This window comes from Pleurodeles waltl, chromosome 4_1 (genome assembly GCF_031143425.1).
Source record: "Pleurodeles waltl isolate 20211129_DDA chromosome 4_1, aPleWal1.hap1.20221129, whole genome shotgun sequence".
NCBI lineage: Eukaryota > Metazoa > Chordata > Amphibia > Caudata > Salamandridae > Pleurodeles > Pleurodeles waltl.
The window spans coordinates 132,660,929-132,684,353 of record NC_090442.1 but is presented as its reverse complement, the minus strand read 5'-3'; positions in this window follow the sequence as shown (position 1 = coordinate 132,684,353).

Below are 23,425 nucleotides of genomic sequence, written 5' to 3'. Positions count from 1 at the left end.
ACATAGGCACAGGGGGCCAGGGACAGTGGGAGGTCAGCTCTGCGCCAGGGAGAAGCCAGGCTCAGGGATCCGACTGCCCAGGAGGCACTCACCCATGTCCTAGGGGCATACCAGAAATCCCAGGACAGGATGGGCCAGGCAATTACCATTTTGCAGGAAAACCAGTGGCTGCAGAGGGAACACCACCAGGAGGTTATGTAGCAGTTGCAGGGCTTAAATACAAACATGGCCTCCATTGCAGGGGTGCAGGGAGACATGGCGAACATCATGCATGAGTACACAACACACCAGTGGGCACCTTCCACTAGCCAGTCCAATCACCAGCCATCAACCTCTGCTGCAGCTAGTGGGCAGTTGGACCTGCCACAAGACCCACAGGCCACCAGCACCCCTCCCTCTGCAGCAGAAGAACCACCCCCATGACCCAGACAGACAGCAGAGATTATTGCCAAGACCAAGACTACCGCCAGGAAATGAGGCCCTCCATAATGTCCTCCTTGTGTGTCACTGAGTCACCTTGTTCACTTTGGACTGCCATTGCTCCTCTTCCTATGGCCCTATGGACACTGGACCTGTGCTACAAGCCAACTGGGCCACTACACTGAAGTTTTCCTCAACCATCACCCCACTCCGTTGCACTATCCCTTCATCATTATCACTTCAGTAAACACCCTTGAACACAACAAGAGTATTAGTGCTTTATCGGACAGAAATGTGCAATGTATTGAACTGTATTATCCTGTGCAAATGTCCTGTAATGTGTGAATCCATCCAACAAATGTACTTAAGCAGTCTAGTAATTACATCAGTACACAGTTGTGACCACACCAACAAAAAGGGAAGGCATAAGTGATATTCAATTGAAATGTAAAGACAGTGATTTGCACAACACAGCTGGCACACATCACTTAACTAAAATAGAGATATGAACAGATCAACAGTCTTACCTGAGTGTCATTGGAAGTACTGCTGTATGATGTGTGTCCTGTTGTCCAAATCCTCCTTCTCTTCCTCCACCTCACTGTCTTCAGTGTCCACTGCTGGCACAGGTGCATTGTCTCCCCCTCCTCCTGTAGGTAGGGCACATGGCGTCTAGCGTCTGATGGCCAAATTGTGAAGCATGCAGCAGACCACCACAGTCTGGCAGACCTTTTTAGGGGTATAGCATAGGGACCCACCTGTTTAATGGAGGCACCTGAACCTGGCTTTGAGTAGACCAAATGTGCGTTTTACAACCCTCCTAGTACAGCCATGTCCCTCATTGTACCGATTTTCAGCCCCAGTTCTCGGATACCTAACAGGGGTCAACAGCCAGGACAGGTATGCATAGCTGGAGTCACCTGGAAGAAGTGAGGGACACACATTACTCATGTACAATGGCACGGAGTACAACTCCAGTTGGCATACACTGACAAACATTGTGTGGAGACTCAAGCTCACCTATGAGCCACACTCTGGCCCATATTTATACTTTTTGATGCAAACCAGCGCTGGCGCTGGTTTGCGTCAAAAATGTTACCGCCGGCTAACGCCATTCCTACTCGCCATGCGGGTGCCTTATTTAAGGAATGTTGTTAGCCGGTGCTGCGGAGTGGTCAGAGTAAAAAAAAATGACCCAAACCAGGCAGCGCCGGCGTAGGGGAAAATGGGGGTTGTGCGTCATAAAATGGTGCAAGTCAGGTTTGAGGCAAAAATCATGCCTCAAACCTGATTTGCGCCATTTTGTGACACATAACCCCTATTGAAATTACTCCTGTCTTACCAAAGACAGGAGTCATGCCCCTTTGCCCAATGGCATGCCCAGAGGTCTTCTGTCCCCTGGGCATGCTCATTGGGCACAGTGGCATGTAGGGGGGCCCAAATTAGGCCCCCCATGACACTTTAATTTTTTTTTTTTTAAACTTACCTCAACTTACCTGGGATGGGTCCCCCCATCCATGGGTGTTCTCCAGGGGTGGGCGAGGGTGGCAGGGGGTGTCCCTGGGGGCAGGGAAGGGCATCTCTAGACTCCTTCCATGGTCAGAGACCATGGAAGTGAGCCCACAGGTCCCTTAACGCCTGCCCTCACCCATGCGTTAAAGAACGGCACACATCAGACTGTGTGCCATTTTTTAAGGCCCACCCCCTCCTGTGCGTCAAAATGACGCAGGAGTATAAATAAGGCACACAGGCCTTAAAGTCAGTTTTTGGGTGGGAACTTCTATCTTGCATGTCATTAATGCAAGGCAGTTTCCTGCATCCAAAAAATGACGCACACGGAGGAATTTTGATGTCCGCAGGCTCGGGCGTCAAAGTTTAAATATGGTGCACGGTTTGCGCCGAATGTGCATCAAAATTTCTGACGCACATTCGGCACAAACAGAGTATAAATATGCCCCTCTGTGCCTCTGTAGTCGTGCCATCACCTGTGGGATGCTGCTATTCCTCAATACCTCAATACATCATGCACAGATCCAGGAAACTTGGCAGTGACTTGGGAGATGTATTGATCAGCAAGGCACACCATCTGGACATTTAGAGAGTGGTAACTCTTTCTATTATTGTAGACGTGCTCATTTGCCCTAGGAGGGACCAAGGCAATGTGGGTCCCGTCAATGGCCCCAATCACATGTGGTATGTGTCCCATGGTGTAGAATCCAGCCTTTGCAGTGGACAAATCTTCAACCAGGGGTAATGAGATGTAGCTGCTCATGTGTTTGAGCAAAGTCAGCCAAAACCCTTCCAAACACAATCAAAATCATTGGCTGTGGCATTCCTGCAGCCTAGCCTACTGTCACCTTGAATTAACCACTTCCCATGAAGTGGAGCAGCAAGAGTACCTGTACTTCAGGGGGAATTGCTGTAGTGCTACTGATAGCAGGAATTAAATCAGGCTCCAATTGTGCACATAGCTCAGTGATTGTGGCCCTGTCCAGACGATAGATGAGTATGATGTGCCGGTCCTCCAGTGCAGCCAAGTCCACAAGGGGTCTGTACCCAGGTGCTTGCCTCCTCCTCATCATCTCCTGCAGTGGTTGGTATCTAAGTGAGCCAAAATTCAAATGTGTGTTTGACTACAGTAAGTATGGACACACAATATCACAGTACACAGAGTATATATATATATGGAGAAGACTGGAATTGTATAGGTGTGTACAATCTAAATCAATGACACACATATATTAGTCCAACATGAGTACTAGCATTAGGAAATGGCAACCATCTGTCCTGTATGCAGGGACAGTTGAAATTGACCTCACTCTGCCGGCGTTTGACATCATGGTGGAAGGCGGTCTGTACTGTCGTGCAAGTACTCATTGTCTAACATGGAGCTCTATGGAGTACAGGAACCTATGCAGATCAATGCCGGCAGTGACGGTGTGCACCGCTGCGGACCTGACAGTCACTTCTTCTGTACCACTTCACTTGATTCCTGACTCTCTACGGTTGAACATCTCCACTGCGTGTGCTTCTGTGACCTGTGTCTGGAACCTGCGATGGCCGGTGCTACAGGGGAAAGGACCCCAGCCTTCACATTGGAGGAGCTGGAGAAGTTTGTGGATGGGGTCCTACCCCTGCATGGGCAGTTGTATGGCCTCCAGACCAACAGGTGAGTACATCATGGGTATGTTGGATGTGACATGGCTTCATGTAGATGTATGTGTGTGCTGGCAGTGTGTCATTTGTGGGGGTTTAGTAGCATTCAATGTGTATGCAGAGATGGGGTCATGTGTGTGCTTAATGTGGGTCATATGCAGAATGTATGCCATCTGTATTACAGAATGGATTGCTGAGTTCATGGTGTCCTGTCTGTGTCTCCTCTGCAAGTCAGCATCCATCAAAGAAAGGGTTGTGGCATGCCATTGTCAAGGACGTGAGGACACTAGGAGTCCATAGCCACCAGGGCATCCTCTGCAGGAAACGGTGGGTGGACCTGAGATGCTGGGCCCCGGAGACCATGGAGGCCCAGCTGGGGATGGCCTCCCAATGAGGGAGGGGTGCCCGTCGTAGCCTGACCCCCCTAATGGCCCGCACACTGGCAGTGGTCAATGCTGAGTTGGATGGGAGCTTGAGGGCAGCACAGAAGGCACAAGGGGGTGAGTACAGAGTGTGTGGTATTTTGTTTTTGTTGCCTGTCATGGGGTTTGAGTGCAAGGTTCTAGTCAGTGGGTGCCCCAATATGCCGCTTTAGCTTTTCCATTGTCGTCCTGCTTAGCTATGTAGGGTAGTGTGAATATTTGATATTGGTAAATAGCTTACATGCCATGGCAGACAGTAGGTGTGCAGATGGTAGTGTTTGGGTTCCTTACTGCTGTTGTACCCAGGTAATGGTTTGTCATTCTGGTCCATACTGCACTGTATTAGTACCAGTGAGTTGTTGTGATGTGTATGCCACATGTGCTGTTCTGGCTGTGATTGACCCTGTGCTCCCTTTCTTTCTCCACCACCCTCTCTCATTTTCTCATCCTGTCCTTGTGTGCATTAGCATCATCGGGCGAAGGAGCAGGGACACTGGTGAGTGGGGGAGCTGCGGCTCAAAGGAGCCCAGGAGGCAGAGAGCACCGATGCCGAGGGGACCAGTGGATTGGAGAGTGAGGGGAGCACCACGGGGAGACAGGAGCCATGACTACAGACTCAGATTTTTCCTCCGATGGAAGCTCCCTGGTTATGGTGGAGCCCTCTGGGACCACCCCAGCTAGTAGACCTTTTGCCATCCCCCAGACCAGCAGCACCCTCCCAGTAGCCCCCCTCCCAGTTGCCTGTGCCTGCACACCCAGGAGGGTGGGCATCTCCTTCACCCCAGGCACCTCAGGCCCTGTCCCCGTGAGCCCTGCTACCCTCAGTGAGGAGGCTATTGACCTCCCCAGATCCATCTCTGTAGGACAGTCAACCATAGTGAATGTCACCCTAGGGCTGGCATCCCAGATGTAGCAATGCAATGCCTACCTTGAGGGTGTTCACGGTGGCTTGGCTGCCCTTCAGAGATCATTTCAGGCTCTGGCCTCCTCTCTGACGACAGCCAGTGTCCCTGGTTATACCGTCCCCCCTCCAACTACCTGTTCCCAGTCCCAAAGCCCTCTCCCTCAACCAATCCCACGCACACAATCTGACAAGCATGCACCCAAAACAACAGGCAGGACTTGCACAAACAAACACTGGCACCACACTTCACTCCACAAGCACACACAGCCAATACACAGATGCACATACTACAACAGCCACTATCTCCCCCTACTCCTCCCTCACAGTCACATCAACACTCACACCTGCATGCACTACATCATCAGTCCTAGATCCTGTCACCTGTACAGCCTTGCCCACAGTCACCACAACAGCAGACACGCAGACATGCACCCGCACACTACATGCGCAGTCATCACCACCACCAACACAACCACATGCAGCACACCCACCTCACTTGCAGACTTCACCACAACACAAATACACATATCCTGTTTGTCCTCTCCCACCCTGTCTGCCCCCTCCAATTACACATAAACGCTCCCACTCATACACCCAACAGCCATCCACCTCACACATGCACACTATCCATGCACCTGCATCCAAGTCCAGCACACCTACTCCTCCTTCAAACACTCCCTCTACCTCCATTCCCAATCCTCCTCCCACAACCCACCCCATAGGTCCTAAAAAGCTTTTTCTTTCCCACCTTGACCTCTTCCCTCCCCCGTCCTGCCAGTAAGAAGAAGATCCCTCCCCACCAGCCCAGTACCTCCACCTCCCAGTCGACTCCTGTTCCTCCCCCTAAGACTTCACCTGCCACTAAGGTGCACTCCAGCCCCCCGCCTGAAGGCCACTCCTCCCCCCTAAATGAAAGGGTGAAGACCCACCCTCTCCCAAACCCAAGCCCAAGGACCCCCCTCCCAAGCAGAAAGCCCCCCACCACCCCTTTTCCCCCCACACTCTGAGGTACCTGCCTATTAACAACATGATGCCCCTTCCCAGTGGAGTAACTGGGCTGTCAGGAGTCAAGTTGGGCCTTGGATGTTTCACTGTGGCCATTTATTTACTGTGGACTGGCCAATGGTCCTTGCTGTATATGTGTACATATGTATATCTTTATTTATTTCAGATTGAGCTAGTTTTCCAACATTATTGCAGAGGTTGGACCAGAGGTATGTGTCCTACCTTTCATTGCTCCTGGGTTATGTTGCTGTTGATTAACAGATTGTTCTGGGTGTGTGGTATGTGTGTTTGTGCATGTGTGTGTGTCACTCTCCCCCCCCCCTTGTGTGCTACGTGGCTGTACTCACAGTCGTTGTCTTCGTTGGCGTTGGTGCTCCTGGACTGCCATCACGTGTCACAGCATCAGCAGGACTTCCAGATCGGGTTACATGGCAACCGCAGACTCCTCTGTGTCCCTGGAGGCGAGTGGCTCCTTTTATGTGATGTGTTTCCGACAGGCTTTTGGTGGCGGTGGTCCTGCCCCAGAAATCCTGGCAGTCTGCTATGTCATAATATGGTGGGCGGGTCGTTGTCTTCCACCTGCTTGAAGGTGCTTACGGCCGTGGTCAGTGGACGGACCGTACTGAGGGTTCGTGTGGTACATTGGCTGTTTATGGGAGGGATCACCACCATGGTCAAAATTTGGTGGTACATCCGCCATTGCCGCCGTGGCGGTCAGCTGACCGCCAATGTGATAATGAGGGCCATAGTCTATTGTTACAAAATGGTTTGGGATTTTTAAAAGGTTTCTTGTGTTTTATTTTTTTCCAGTTTTGTGTTTTCTGAATGCTTTAACTCTTTGGTGGTCATTATGAACCTGGCAGTCTCCTGACCACCAGGGCAAAGGTTGCAATTCCACTGCCAATAGGCTGGCGTTGAAGACCGACACATTATGAGTGTGCTGTGTTGGCCTCTGCCAACCTGCCACATCTCCACTCATACCGCCAGGGCGGTTGGAGCCGCTAGCCCGGAGATGAGCATCTCCGACCCAGTGGTCCACAGAAGACTGCCGGTGGTATTAGGAGCCGCCGTTCCACCAGGGTTGAGCTGGGATTAATTTATTGAGACCTGACTGGACCTAGTGGGTGTTAGTGGTCCATTGCTAAGTGTAGGTACTTACCTGCCCTTACCAATAATATGCTTTTCTACATTTTTGGTGTGCATTGGTGGGATCCAGTACTTGTGTTCAGTATCACACTACAGTTTTAAGTAAAACAAATTAAAAATCCTCCAAATTGTCTGAGTGCAAAAAACAATTTTTGATTTTTAATTTGGACTCATTTCAATTATTGAATTTTTGTGATTTTTCTAAATACTTGATTCCAATTTTTGCAAACGTTTTTTGTGTGGACCATGGAGCCTGATCTGTCTAGCAATAACAGTAGTCCAGCTTAGTGGGTTTTGCGCTGAGAGGGGGTTATCTGTTCTCAAAAAGAGTGTGTTGATCAAATTCCTGACAGCCTGGGCTGAGTCCCAAGAAGTAGGCACAGAGGAAGCTCCAGTGGGAGATGAGGGGGAGGACACTAGGCCCAACCTCTCAGGGTAGAGAGGACAGACACACCTCATTGAGAAGGAAGAAGACTGTTCCTCACTACACACGATCACCAGGGCCATGCCCAATGCTAGTTGGGGGCAGGAGGTACCTTCAGAAGGAGAGAACCTGTCCCTCAGAGAGAGAGAGCTGGAAGCCCAGCTGGCCTACATAGCTTTGGAAGTAGAAAGGTTGGCCCTAGAGAAGAAAAGGTGAGCAAGAGCAGAACAAAGGGATGGTGGCAGCGAAGAAGACTCTGAGATGTCCAGGGATGGTGGGTTTTGTACAAAGGGGTAGTCCCTGTGAACACGTGAAGGGTTAAGCCCCAATATTGGGGTTTGCTCTTACAGGAATTGGTTCCATCATGTGGGAGGGACCAGAAGAAGTTTTTAACTAAGAAGTTTGGACTGACCCCAGGCAGCCTGACTATCAGGACAAGCAAATGCCAGATAGGGCAGAGTTCAGTGGCGTACCTTGGCCATCATGTAAGTGGAGGCCATGCATAACCTTTCCAGCCCAAGATCCAGACCATCCTGGTTTAGAAGGCTCCTAAAACCCAGACTCAGGTCAGGGCCTTTCTTGGCCTGGCCGGGTATTACAAGAAGTTTGTTCAGAATTATGGGACCATTGAGGCCCCTCTGACAAAACTCACCTCAAAGAAGCAGACAAATAAAGTCATTAGGACTCCAGAGTGTCAGTAAGCCTTTGACACTCTGAAGAAGGCTATGTGTTCAGCACCAGTTCTACTGGCCCCTGACTACAACAAAGTCTATAGTTCAACCAGACACTTCCGAGACAGGGATTGTGGCAGTGTTAGTACAAGTCAGTGAAGAGGTTCCAGTGTCAGCCAGTTGCCTTCATCAGCAGGTGACTACTCCCCAGAGAGCAGAGATGGAATGCCATTGAGAGGGAGCACTTTGCTTTGGTCTGGTCCCCGCAGAAGAAGTTGAGGCCATACCTGTTTGGCACTAACCTCTGTGTTCAAATCGACCACATACCTCTCAGATGGCTCATGCAGATGCCCATGCCCATGCCCATGCCCATGCAGATGGCCTTTCCAGGTTTTTCCACTTAGTACTACCAGGGTGTAGGTTACTTCCCATCACCTTTCATGTGGGGGGGGGGGGCAGTGTAGGAAAGTCCTCCTTTTTTCCCACCTCACCCCCAAACCTTTTGGACAGATACTAGTGGTTACTGACTCTTTGCTGTGCCCTGGGTACTGCTAACCAGTACAAAGGCCAGAGCTCTGCATAAAATGGAATAAGCATATTAGGGTAATTATAATTAACTATATCAACCTAGCTATAAGTCCCTACTATATGCTAGGGCATGTAGGTTTACGTACCCCAGCATAGATAGTTCACCCACAGGTGCACTGCTGAGGTACCCAGTGTCATTTTAAAGGTCTGCCTGACTTGCTGGCTGCTTTTAAATTTAAGTTACCTCCAAATTCGACTTTGGAATTACAAGTACTTCCAAAGTCTTAAACCACCTTTTTTTACATATAAGTCATCCTTAAGGTGTCCCCTAGGTGCCCCGATGGTTGGGTGCAGTGTAACTATAAGCAGCAGCCTTATAAAAGACATTTTGTAAGCCCTGGTAAGAGGGAAAATAGCAACATTTGTTTTCCCTCATTGTAGTGAATGGGCTCCATAGGCTAACATGCAGAGACTTCATGTTTAATTAAAAAAGTCTCAGAAGGAGCTAAATATTTTAGGTTTGGTATCAAACTTATTGTTATAATACATCCAACAACTTGCCATTATTGAATTTAAAATAACTAACTCAGGGAAAGAGTTTTAGAACTCTACCTGAAAGTTGCCAGTTTCAGCTCTGTAGTACCCTTCCCTGATTGGCCAGCCTCTGGCTGCCCAGCCAGGCTGCTCTTGGTGAGTTATGAAGTGGCCTGGGCTGAACACAAAGAAAGTGCCTGGGGAAGGAGAACTGACTCAGCAGATGGTGAAACAGGACGGAGGGAGATCAGCCAAACAGGACTTCAAATGAGGGAAGGACATTTGGGGCCAGATGTATGAAAGCATTTTGCATTCGCAAACGGTGCGAATGCCCGTTTGCAAATGCAAAATGCCATTTCAGAATGTATGAAATACATTCTGAACGCAATTTTAAGGAATCGCTAAAATTCCTTAAAATTGCGACCCTGTTTAGAGAGTCGCAAATTGCGACTCTCTAAATTAGAAATTGCAAATAAGGATTCCTTATTTGCGATTCCTTAGCACATGTAAGAACCAATTCCTAAATGCGATTTTGGCATTTAGGAATCGCTAATAACCACCAAGTTGAACTTGGTGGTAACCGTGTGCAAAATGCATTTTTAAATTGTACATGTAAAGCACACATGCCCTTTTGGCATGTGTGCACTTTACATGTCCCCCCAAAAAAAGTTGGGGTGCAGCAGAGGGGGCCTTAGGCCCCCAGCACCCTGGGGTTTTGCATTTCCAAAATTGTGATTTCTGGTTCAGAAATTGCAATTTTGGAAATGTAAATAATTCGCAGATATGGGCCAACAGGCCCATAGCTGCGAATGGGGCCGGTATCGCAATTTGCGATTCGGTAATAGCATTTGCGATTTTTAGGAAATCGCTATTACTGATTCGCAAATGTGATACATGGCACTTTGCAAGTCGGAAATAGCGATTTTTTTAGAAATCGCTATTTCCGATTCGCAAATGGCCTTGATGATACATCTGGCCCTTGGTGCTGCAAGTTGACCTCCCCCATTTCCTGTAAAACCAGGCAGCCAGGTGCCCCCCTGCTTAGATGAGGAGAGGGATGGAAAGGGTTGTGTTAAGGGAACATAGCCACACCAGTGGATGGGCTCAGCCAGACCTAACCTCCAAGATTAAATTCTGCCATTTTGGATTTTTAAGGAGTGGTGCTTCCTAGGATTTATTTTTACCACACTTCCCATTAAAGAGGGTGGTGGCCTGCACATGATTGGTCAAGAGGCCCCCTCTGCTTTCCACTCTGGGAACAAGGATAAATATGCCAGAGTTGCATTCACACCTCAGATCACTACCAGGAAGACAAGAAGAAGAAGAAGGACTGCCCTGCTGGACACCTGACCTGCACCTGGACACTCAGCCAAGTGCATTCTAGGATATGGAGTCCTAACCGTCAAGGAGCAACTAGGGGCTTTCTGGAACCTTGGGGTGAGCAGTGGACTCCCAAAGCGCCTTCAAAATACCTTCTGGAAGAAGATCAAGAAGTTTGGAGAAGATTGGAGAATTGTTTTTAAAAAGCTCCATAAAGGGACCGACTCAACATTGTGAGTCAAGCTGGCTTACGACGACCGCAGCCCGGTCTGACTTGCGGGTTCTTCCCACTGAAAAGCTTCGGAGTCACAGACTATCAAGATTTCGCTGGGGGCTCCTGGAAAGGCAATTTAACACGGTTGACTCGAAATTGGCTTGCTATGGAGGGTGGTCCGATGGAGAGAAAAAGCTCCAAAAAAGTGACAAAGTCTGAATGTAATAAGTTGCCTGAGGCTTCCCACGCAGCATAACCATACAGGGTTCTAGGGAGGTCAGATCCATTTTCAAGTTCGTCCCAGACAAAGATTTCCATCACAAAAACTCATTTAAGTCCGAACGTAGAATTCTTCACCGAGGTGTCATGCGATAGGTACCCAAAGAGATCCAATCTGCGACTTTGTCCTGGTGAAAAACTTGTCCTGAAAAAAAGGCTAAGTCCAAAAGTAAAACTTTTACCAAATCCACTTTCCAACACATTTATACAGAATTCCACTGACTTTCTCAAAAGAATATTTGATATCATATGGGAGATGTATATGCTAATGATAACACTTGATGTGAGTTCCTTGTATACACGTATAGTCCATCAGGATGGAATTAGAGCAGTCCAAAATTTTCTGAGAGCAAGACCAGTCACAAATTATGGACATAATAGCATGCTACATGAAATGATCAAATTTTGTCACACAAAAATTATTTTCTCTTTTGATGGTCCTATATATGACCAGCAGCAAGGGACTGCAATGGGTACCTGCTTGGCCTCCAGATAAGCAAATTAGCATACTGGCTGGTGGGAGGAGTAGGTAGTCTTTGAAGAACACAAGCAGTGGGCCTCGCACAGAATTCGTTGGGTGAGTTTCATTGATGATTTCTTTGCAATATGGTAAGGAGCTAAAAATCAGGCATTGATGTTCATCAATGACCATAATACAAAACAATTTACATCTTACTTTTACCAGCCATATAAGTGCAGAGAAGTGACTGTTTGTGGATGTGGAAGTGAAAGTGATTGATGTTGAGATCACCATTAAGGTTCACAGGAAAGTTACTGCAGGGAACAGTACTTTGTACACCACTAGCTGCCACCCTGAAAGCCTAAAGAAAACCATCCCCTATGGAGAATATCTGAGAGCAAGGCTTATTTGCAATACTGATGTCAGCTTAAAGACCATTACTACTGATATGAGCCAGCAGTGTAGACACAGAGGTTATAGTAAGGATATTTTGGAAACAGCTTGCCAGAGAGTGAAGAGGTTTACATATGATGAGGCACTGTTTAGCAAATCCAAAATAGTTCACCAAAACCAAAATAAAATTTATTGAGATATGTAACTACATATACTTCTGTCCAATCACTGACATCTTTAAAAAAGTGACGCTGCTATAGTTGACAAGATTTCCATCAAACCACTTATCACTTATAGATAGGCAAGGCCATTAAGGGACAAACTGGTGACCAATGACATCAGGATTGACAGCAAGACTTGGTTTAAACCCATGTATGTGTTACAAATGCAATAAATGCAAGGCTTGCAAATTTAGAGAGAATATCACGTCCCTCCACACACCTATTAGACAAGAACACATAATTACAAAACATTTAGGCCCTCATTATGAACATGGCGGTAAACACAGCTCTGCCGGCGGTGGTGGTAACTACCTCCAACAGTCAGGCGGTCTGGGCTGCCAAATTATGAACCACCTGAAAAACAGGCAGCCTGAAAGCCACTCACCACCAGCAGAGGAGTCCCGACAACGACAGTAGAGGCCACCCATAGGTCGACCGAAAGGCCCCACCCGAACATCAAATAATGAAGAACTAGACCCCTGTCAGTTCCGGAGCAGGAACCACCACCATGAAAAGCCAGACAGAAACGAACCAAATATAAGGAAACACTAACTGGAGGCTCACACAACACGCTAAAGCAGACATGGAGAGAGAGTTGCAAATCATGCCGGTCCTGCTCCTTGCCATATACCTCCACGACCAAGACCGCCGACGAAGACGACAACGGTAAGTACCGCAACCTACTAAAAAAGGGAAGAAAGGGCACAGTTACATACCCACCCACTCTACCCACCCTACAACCCACCCACAACCCTTCACAACAGCACAAGCCATACACCCCAGAGCAAGAGGTACTTACCCAACACAAGTCCTAAACAACCTGCCCAAAGTTCACACATGTGCACAGCACCCCCCCCCCACAAAGAAATGATGAACCATGGATCCAGAGTGTTCCAAAACCAACACTGGCCACACAAACTTTTTATTAAGCTCCAGGAGCAACAGAAGTCCAACAGAAGGCCAATGGCCAGTCCATATTTCAAAGTCCGATGGACCCAAATGGCCCCAACTTGACTCCCACAAGTGCAAATGGTACTCCACCTTAAAGGGGCAACAATGGGGCATCCAGGCACCTCAGGGAACAGGGGCAGGGGTGGTGGGGGTGGTGACTTACGACTAGGAGGGGTGGCTTTGCTTTATGTTTGGGAGGTGGAGGGGGCTTGGGTCTGGCCTTTGAAGCTGGTGGAGCAGCCTTGGACTGGGGTGGGGCAGATGTACCTGGGCCAGTACGGGGTCTCTTGCTCACAGGGGAGTTAGCATGGGAATGGGAAGGGGGGACAGGGGTGGGTTGTGAGGTGGGAAGAGTGGACAGGGAAAGTAGGTGGGCACATGTAGGGACGAGATAGGGTGGGCCAGTGGGTTTGAATAAGTCAACACGGGATAGGAAAGGTTTTGTAGGGGCGATCGGGGTGGACCTTGATAAAGGTGTGGGAGTGGAGGTAGAGGGAGTGGTTGTGACAGGTGTAGGAGCGGGACGTGGGTGCAGGTGACTGCACAGTATGCTGAGGTGTAGTGGATGTGTGTTGGGTGGGTGTCTTGGAACATTTGAGTGTCTTGGGATGAGGGGGGTGGACACAGTGGGACAAGACAGGCTGCCTGTGTAAATGTTTGTTGTCTATGTGTCTGCAGGTTTGGTGTGTGTGCTGCATGTGCCAACCATGTTCACCAATCGTGTAGGGGGCTGGTCCTCCTGTAAGACATGAATGGTAAACCATGCTTAGTGTCAAATCATAGTCACTGCGAGTGGACAACAAATTTCAGTGTGAACTAGTTGGGAGGAGTGAGCTAGTCATCTTAGTGGAAATCAGACACACCACTACGATCACACAATGACACTGAGTTGGAGCCACACATCTGCCCACTAGCACTGGGCCAGAGACTCCTATGTTGCTACACCCTGCAACATTTATATGTGGCATTGTCATGCAGCTGTGTGTTGGCACAACACCTCCATTGACAAATTGGACTGTTTGATCATGTATTATCCATCTGAGGGCCATGCTATGGTTTTAGCAGTGGCAGGACCATTGTCACACCCATGGCATTTCTGCCTGCAACAGATATAGGTAACAACTATGTCATTACCATAGCTCTACCCTGGGATTGTGTGGGTATTGCAAAGGTGTTGGGGATTTGCATTACACATGCTGCAATGAACAGAGTAAAATGTGTGTGCCATCACAAGGCAGACACACTTGAGGAATTGGAATGGATATATGGACTCATGTGCAGTTGCTTTGTCTACCTGCACAATGACTGCATTGTGACGTATGTATTGCAAATAGTGGTTGGCCTGCCATTGTACACTATTGTCAATCCAGTGAGGCAGAAGTACATGGGCATAGACATAGGCCCTCATTCTGACCCTGGCGGTCGGCGGAGAGACGGCGGTCGGACCGCGAACAGACCGGCGGTATTAAAAATGGCATTCTGACCGCGGCGGTCCCCGCCGCGACCGACCGCTACTTCTCCACTCCGACCGCCGCGGCGGTCATGACCGCGGGGCTGGAGTTTGCGCACTCCGGCCCCGCGGTCGTCCCAAGACCGCCAAGGGTATTATGACCCTGCCTACCGCCGCGGTTTCTTGCGGGCGGGAACCGCCGTGCGAACCATGGCGGTAAGCACTATCGGGGCCAGGGAATTCCTTCCCTGGCACTGATAGGGGTCTCCCCCACCCCCCACTACCCACCCGAGTCCTCCCCCCACACCCTCCACCCCCCTGCCACCCCCCAGAGGTGGTACGAACCCCCTCCCCACCCCCACCCCGACATGTACATACATGTACCCCGACATGCACACACCCCCAACATGCACATATACACACCCCCTACACACACATACACAACGGGGACACATACCCGCACACATACATGCCGACATGCGCACCTGCCGAACAGCACACATTACCCATAGACACAGCAGCACCCCTCTACACACTCACACGCACACCCCCATGCACGCACACATCACACAACACCCCCCCACCCCCTCCCCTCACGGACGATCAACTTACCTTGTGCGTTGGTCCTCCGGGAGGCGACGGGAGCCATAGGGACGTGACCGCCAACAGAAGACCGCCAACAGAAGACCGCCACACAGAAATGTGGGTCGTAATTCTGGGGGCGGTGTTCTGCTGGCGTGGCGGTGGAGGTTGACCAGTCTCCACTTTCCCGCCGACCGCCAGTGTGGCTGCTGGCGGTATTCCGGCGGAACGCTCCCAGCGGTCGGAATACGCGCAGCGGCATACCGCCGCGGTCGGCGGTCTTTACCGCGGCGGTAACTCGGCGGTCTTGCGAAAAGACCGCCAAGGTCAGAATGAGGGCCATAGTGTTCAACACAGACACACTTGCTCTGTGGGATTCATCTGGAGTTGCAGGTTAGTGAGTGAGGTGGCAGAGACGGAGCTGATGCAGTGCAGCCTCATACTGTCAGTGAGGAGTTGTATGCCAGTGGAACAGACTCCGCACATGTGTGTGGTATTGGGGAGGTAGAGACTGTCGGTGACAGAGCATGAACTGGAACGTGGAACGTGGAACTGGCAGTAGTATCTTCCCAATTTATGTTAAATCTCCCTTACAGGGCCTCACCCAATGACACAAAGGGGCCAATAGGACAACAGTGGTGCAGCACCTGGGACTTGAGTAATGAAAAGTGACTGCCGCCTTTGCGTCATTTTCTAACGCATTAGTAACGCTAAATTACAAATCAGGTGTTTGAGGTTAATTTTGTGCTGCTAATATGTTACATATTGATGCATGGGCAGTGCTAGCCTCCCATGATTCCGGACCCTAGTGCTGCCCCACATTATGTGTGCCTCTTAGCACACCCCTGACAATACCATGTGTGGATGGTCTATACATAATGGAACAATATGTTATAAAGGGGAGTTGTGTAGTGTAAACATGACACTACCCTGGCGCTTTGCAAGACTTACAACTCAAGTTCTCAAGCTTGTCCTGCAAGCCACCCAGAGGTGCTTTGTGATAGACATGTAGCTCAATTGAAAGTCTGCAATGATCATGCGTTGATAAATTCATGACTGATGTGGCACAGTTGTCTCATGGTATCAAATGCCCCATATACATTGGCCCCTAAGGAGGGTAAACCCCCGTGCAAACATAATGGCTGGGGCATGGGCCATGTGCATTTTATGTTGACAAAGTTGCTCTATGCATGCATTGCACCACTTTGTTGACCCAATCCTGGGGAAATATGGAAGGGTGGCGGTGCCTTGGTGTTTTATACATGGCACTATGCGGGGACACAGGTGACACTATGGGCTCTGAAATGTGTGTCTTTGTGATGGTTGTACAGGACTCATCAGACATCTGACCTGCATTGGTTTCATTGTTGGAAATGTGAACTCCAGGCTGAACTGACACAGATACCCTTCATACTAGTTGCGTACAACCTGTCCACAAGCATGCACAAGCATGCAGCACTCCAACTTATCTGCTACTGTCATTCAAAAGCAGTGAACAGTCAATAGTATGTCAATGAGAGACTCACCAGCAGTTCTGCCGATCTCAATCCCAAGGTGATCTAGCAGATCCTGCTCCCTAGACACCAGACTTGCACAGAGATGCTTCAGCTGGTGCTCATTCCTGCCAGTTTCGTAAAAACACTTCAGGTGGTGAAGCACCTTGTCCCACAGCAGCCGCCTGGCCTTGGTCCGGTAGCTGAGGATCACCTGGCCACCCATTTCCAGCATCTTTGGCAGGTAGTTGCAGGTAGTGTTGAACCAGACAAATAAAGCAACCAAGCTCATCTGCAGACACTCTGGACATCCTCCCCTTACCAGAAATGTCAACTGATGCTCAGAGTTGACCCCAATAAGTAAGTATACAGAATAAAAGGAAACTTAACCCCACTAGCTTAGCCCAACTATCCCAAATAACTAACAACCCCAGACAGATACCCAACAGTAAAAATACAAAACTGGACAAAAACTACATAAAAACACAACTTCTGGGACAAAATGAACACAAAATTCAACAGGACAGGCACAAGAGACACCACAAACTTCCAAACACAAATTACAATCAACCACCAGCTCCTACACTCAACCACACAACCACAAAGACTGTAAAGAGAAAGTGAAACTACACCCACTGTTCCATGCTTGTAGACAGGATTTCCTATTACATCACTTCCTGTGCACATGCGTCACATTTTTCAATTACTTTTTGAATTTGACATTTCTGTACTTTTTTTAGTTGCATAACGCACATGCGTCATTTACATTGACGCATGACTGTAGGAGGCTGGCCTGGCTTATAGTGGGTACCTGATGGTACTTACACCTTGTGCCAGGTCCAGTCATCCCGTATTAGTAGATTAGTAGGGTTCTAGCAGCTTAGGCTGATAGAGGTAGCTATAGCAGAGCAGCTTAGGCTGAACTAGGAGACATGCAAAGCTCCTACTATACCACTTATATCATATAGCACTATATCATAAGAATCACAATGCTCAGAGTTACTAAAAATAAAGGTACTTTTAGTGACAATGTGCCAAAAATATCTCAGAAGATATACTCCTTTAGGAGGTAATTAAAATATACAAAATATACACACAAACCAAAATCAGGTAAGTAAACAGTTAGAAAAGTAGTGTAAACACTGTAGAATACAATAGGTTGCAATAGGCCTAGAGGCAACACAAACCATATAATAAGAAAGTGGAATGCAAAACACTTAGGGACCCCTGACCTAGTGTAGTGTAGATGGTCTCTGGGAGTGTAAGAAAACACTAAGGGTGTCCAAGATACCCCACCCCAAGACCCTGAAAAGTAGGAGTAAAGTTACCCTACTTCCACAGAAACACACTAAAGTTGTGATAGGAGATTCTGCAAAGACAACAACTGACTGCAAAGCAGTGAAGATGTATTCCTGGACCTGAGAAACCTGCAAAGGAAGGGAACCAAGTCCAAGAGTCATGAAAGTGCCCGGGGGGGGCAGGAGCCCACTAAAACCCGGATGAAGGTGCAAAATGGCTGCCTTTGGGTGAAAGAAGCTGATGATTCTGCAACAACAGAAGATGCCAGGAACTTCTCCTTTGCACAGAACATGCCCCACGGAGTGCTGGAGGATGCAGAGTTGTTTCCATGCAGAAAGACTGCCAACAAGCCTTTCTAGCTGCAAAGGTCCTGTTGAACAAAATGGGTGCTCCCCGGGCCCAGGAAGAATCACTAGGTCGCCCCTTGGAGGAAGAGACAGAGGAGGCGCTCAGCAGCACAGAAAGCCCACGCAGAAGCAGGGAGCACCCGCAGAAACACGTGAACAGGGGTTCAAGAAATCTGAGCATGGCGGTTGTCTCAACACTACAAGGAGAGTCCCATGAAGCCGGTGATCAACTCAGTGAGTTGAGCAATGCAGGACAGAGTGCTGGGACCTGGGCTATGCTCTGCATGAAGGCGTCCTTGCAAAAGTGCACAGAAGCCCTAGGAGGTACAGTTCATGCAGTACACAGGATTACTGTCTGGCGTGGGGAGGCAAGGACTTACCTCCACCAAATTTGGACACAATGACCACTGGACTGTCGGGGTCACTGGGATCCAGCTTCTGTGTTCCAGAGACCATACTCGTCAAGATGAGAGGGGACCCAGAGGACCGGTGATGCAGAGGTTTGGTGCCTGCGTTAGCAGGGGGAAGATTCTGTTGACCCACAAGAGATTTCTTCTTGGCTTCCAGTCTATGGTGAAGGCAGACAGCCCTCAAAGCATGCACCACCAGGAAACAGTTGAGAAATCCGGCAGGATTAGACGCTACATTGTTGCTGGTAGTCGTCTTGCTACTTTGTTGCGGTTTTGCAGACGTCCTGGAGCAGTCAGAGGTTGATCCTTGGCAGAAGTCAAAGAGGGAGATGCAGAGGAACTCTGGTGAGCTCTTGTATTCGTTATCTGAAGAGAAACCCACAGGTGAGACCCTAAACAGCCCTCAGAGGAGGATTGGCCACCTAACCAGGTAAGCACCTATCAGGAGGGGTCTCTGACGTCACCTGCTGGCACTGGCCACTCAGAGGCCTCCACTGTGCCTTCACCCCTCTGTATTCAAGATGGCAGAGTTCCGGGACACACTGGGGGAGCTCTGGGCACCACCCCTGGGGTGGTGATGGACAGGGGAGTGGTCACTCCCCTTTCCTTTGTCCAGTTTCACGCCACAGCAGGGGCTGGGGAAACCCTGAACCGGTGTAGACTGGTTTATGCAAGGAGGGCACCAGCTGCGTCCATCAAAGCATTTCCAGAGGCTGGGGGAGTCTACTCCTCCCCAGCCCTTAACACCTATTTCCAAAGGGAGATGGTGAAACACCCTCTCTCAGAGGAAATCCTTTGTTTTGCCTTCCTGGGACTGGGCTGCCTAGACCCCAGGAGGGCAGACGCCTGTCTGTGGGTTGGCAGCAGCGGTAGCTGCAGTGCAAACCCCAGAGAGCTAGTTTGGCAGTACCCGGGGTCCATGCTGGAGCCCTGGGGATGCATGGGATTGGCACCCCAATACCAGATTTGGCATGGGGGGAAAATTCCATGATCTTAGACATGTTAAATGGCTGTATTCGGAGTTATCATTGTGAAGCTACATTTAGGTATTGACCTATATGTAATGCACGCGTGTAATGGTGTCCCCGCACTCACAAAGTCTGGGGAAATTGCCCTGAACAATGTGAGGGCACCTTGGCTAGTGCCAGGGTTCCCTTACACTTATTAACTTTGCACCTAACTTTCACCAAGTGAGGGTTAGACATATAGGTGACTTATGAGTTACTTAAGTGCAGTGAAAAATGGCTGTGAAATAACGTGGACGTTATTTCACTCAGGCTGCAGTGGCAGTCCTGTGTAAGAATTGTCTGAGCTCACTATGGGTGGCAAAAGAAATGCTGCAGCCCATAGGGATCTCCTGGAACCCCAATACCCTGGGAACCTAGGTACCATATACTAGGAAATTATAAGGGTGATCCAGTGTGCCAATCAGAATTGGTAAAAATGATCACTAGCCTGCAGTGACAATTTTAAATACAGAGCGAGCATAAGCACTGAGGTTCTGGTTAGCAGATCCTCAGTGACACAGTTAGGCACCACACAGGGAACACATTTAGGCCAAAAAATTATGAGCACTGTGGTCCCGGCTAGCAGGATCCCAGTGAGACAGGCAAAAACAGACTGACACACAAGTAAAAATGGGGGTAACATGACAGGCAAGATGGTTCTTTCCTACACTATGGAACTCACCTTCCCGCGCAGGTCGTTCCATCTCTTGGGGATGTCGTCCCTCATGCATGGGTGGTGTCCCACTGAGTTGACCTTGTTGACAATGGTCTGCCATAACTCCATCTTCATGGCGATGGGAGCATGCTGGACCTGTGTCCCGAATAATTGTGGCTCAACCTTCATTATCTCGTCTACCAGGGTCCTTAGCTCCCTTTCTGTGAAGTGTGTGTGTTGTTAGTAGTGTGTTATGTGGATCTAGGTGAAGGTGCTGTTGTGTGATTGGGTGTGTGATTTGTGTGTTGTGGCGTTCAGTGTCTGCTTGTGGAGTTCTCAATCTCAGTTGTCCTATTGGCGATGCATAGGATTGTGGGGTGTGTCGGTGAGTGATTTATAGTGTTGTGGATGTGTGTCAGGTGTGTGGGTTTCAAACTTGCCAATGTTACACTTGGGTCCCGTTGCTGGCCGTGGCGGTCTGTACCGCCAATGGTCGTTCGACTTCCACTTACCGCAGCAGTGATTTGTGCATCATTATTTGGAGGGAGGGGAGTTTATGTGCTCAGTGGTGGCAGGGCAGGATGCCCAGCATTTTCACCAACAAGGTCCTGGAGGTGACTGGTGGCAGGGAAATTTTTGTCAGATTCAGATTTTTGCATCTTTATATGGTGCGTTTCTGTTCACCACCAATGGCGGGATTCTGTTCAGCGTCGCCACGGCTGGAAACGGTGTTTACCTCCATGTTCATAATGACCCCCTTAATGTGTAAAACTGAATTTGCAGTATACATGTCAAAATGTGGCCGTAATAAACTTTTCATTTGAAGTACAATGCTGCAGGCACACAAAAGAGTATTACAATATTTGAGGGCAATAATGGGGCTTTTGGGGGGGTGGTCAGAATCTTCGGGCAGGGTCCTAAGAAGAGGGACAGTTAAGATTGGTCCAAGGTGCAGGGACAGGAGGGTTTTTGAAATATAGACTAGGGAGAGTTAGGAGTGGTGCCATTTTAGTGTAGATACACCCCGGCTGACTTAGGGACAGTTGTGGATTCTTAGGTTTCTTTGACAGTGTTTTTTTTTAGGATTGCAGGTCTCATTATGGAAGCCAGCGTAGCCCAAACTATCAAAATGTTAAAGAAGGTGGTCAGGCTGGACTTGCTGGCTGCAGGGATTCGACAAAGTGGCCCGGGCCACCCAAAGCATAGCACTGTGTCGGTGTGGCCATGACCGTAATGGCTTGTGTCCCGCCATTGTTCAAGGTCCCAAAGGCACTGGTGAGTTGATGCGGGGGCAGAAAACCCTTGAGGGTACGGGAGACTTTGGCGAATGCATGCCAGCAAGGAAGAAGAGGGGGCGGAAGAACCCTTTCTGGGTGTGGAAGCAGTTGGGGGTAGCCATTAGCAGTGCCTCCACTCTGCAGGGGTGCAGAACCAAAGATGGGCTACCACAGCTCCCAGGGCAAAAGGCGTGTTGGAGGCAATGCATCATGCTGGGTGTGCGGCAGCAAGGAGAGGGAAAAACAGCCTGTGCCTTACCTGGCACTGGGGCACATGGAGAGGGTGGCCCAAAGACAGGACCACAGGAGCAGCCTTGCTGGCTCTGCATGCACCAGGAGAGTTAGGCCTAAGAGGGCAGTGTCACCTCATGGCCAGGGGGCATCACGCTTTCCTCGGGAGGCAGAAGGTGAGTGTCTGCCTCTAGACATGTCTACTCCAGGCAGGCAGGCCCAGCACAAGGTGGCAGCTATATTGGGTGGGCAGCAGGGAGGGAATACAGGTGGGTTTGGGCTGCAGCAGCACCACTTGGCAGAGGATTTTAATTTTGCTTTACCACCAGGTGCCATAGAGGGGGAGCAGATGGTAGTGGTCCATGCTTTGCCGCTTAAGCAGCCAGGTGACTGGGGTGATTGTGGACCAGGGTTGGTTGGCCTAGCATGATACAGGAGGGTCCGGGGGGGGGGGGTATCCAAGGATGAACACCTGAACAGTGATGTGGCTGGGACTGGAGGCATTCCAGGAAGAGGAACCTGGCTGGTGAGTATGGGGCTATAGTGGACCCTCTATCAGAACAGGGAAGGTTGAGCAGGGGCAGTTTAGCATCAGCCAAGGGCTACAGGCAGGGACAGGTGACAGGAATGGTGGATAGACAGCCGGGAAGATCTAGTACGGCCTGCCAACCCCAGGCAGAACACAAAGAGTGTGTCTGTGCGGCCTGATCTGGGACGACTTTGGACTGACACAGCATTTGTACGAGGCCCATTGTGGGGAGGGGGGTATAGGTGACAGAGAGGTGCCAGGTACGAGTGGGAAAAGTGAAGGATTGGGTGCAGAGGCTGGTTGAGAGACTGACCATGAAGAGAGTGAGCTGGAGGAGGGGAAGATTTTGGTGACCAGCAAGAAAGAGTAATGGACAAGATCGCAATTGACTCAGCATGGTAGAGAGGGTTGTTAAGAGAGGAGTTAGTGTTTGACAGAGCTCCAAAGCCACGACTGGGACATCTGAGAATCACAGAACACATGAGGCAGTGGGACGGATAGCTTCTGTGCGGGCCCTAGCATTAAGAAAAGGTAAGACATGCAACGCTGCCTATGTGATAGAGGAGGTGGGGATTTAAACGGGGGATGCTATGGCATTGTCAATGGAAACACTTCGCTTAGTAAAAGGCAAGTATGTGCAGAACCACAGCACGGATGCAGAGGTTTCAGAGATAGGGTCGGATTCTGGGGTAGTACATTTGGGGGAGCAAGAAACAGGGGAGAAAAAGGAGAGCACAGAGGTAAGACACAAGATGCTGCCTTATATGGGCATCACTAAACCTTTGGGGGATTATCTTCTATTGTCTACAAAAGAACACATTTGGAAAGGGGAACACATAGAGCTTTTCAAGCTGTTATACAGAGAGGTACAGGCTAAAGAGAGATCAAAAGAAGAGGAATATGGGCTGTCCTGCCGGCCTAAGGTGCCAGTCAACGTAGAGAATTTGACAACAACATTCTTAATTTATGGGAGTGTCTTCTGTGAAAAGTATCCAGAGCGATGTGCGGTACTCTTTAAATATTTGAACGTGGTAGAGAGAGCACAGGTGATCTTTGGGGGTTGGGCATGGGTTAGATATGATGAGGAGTTTTGAGCC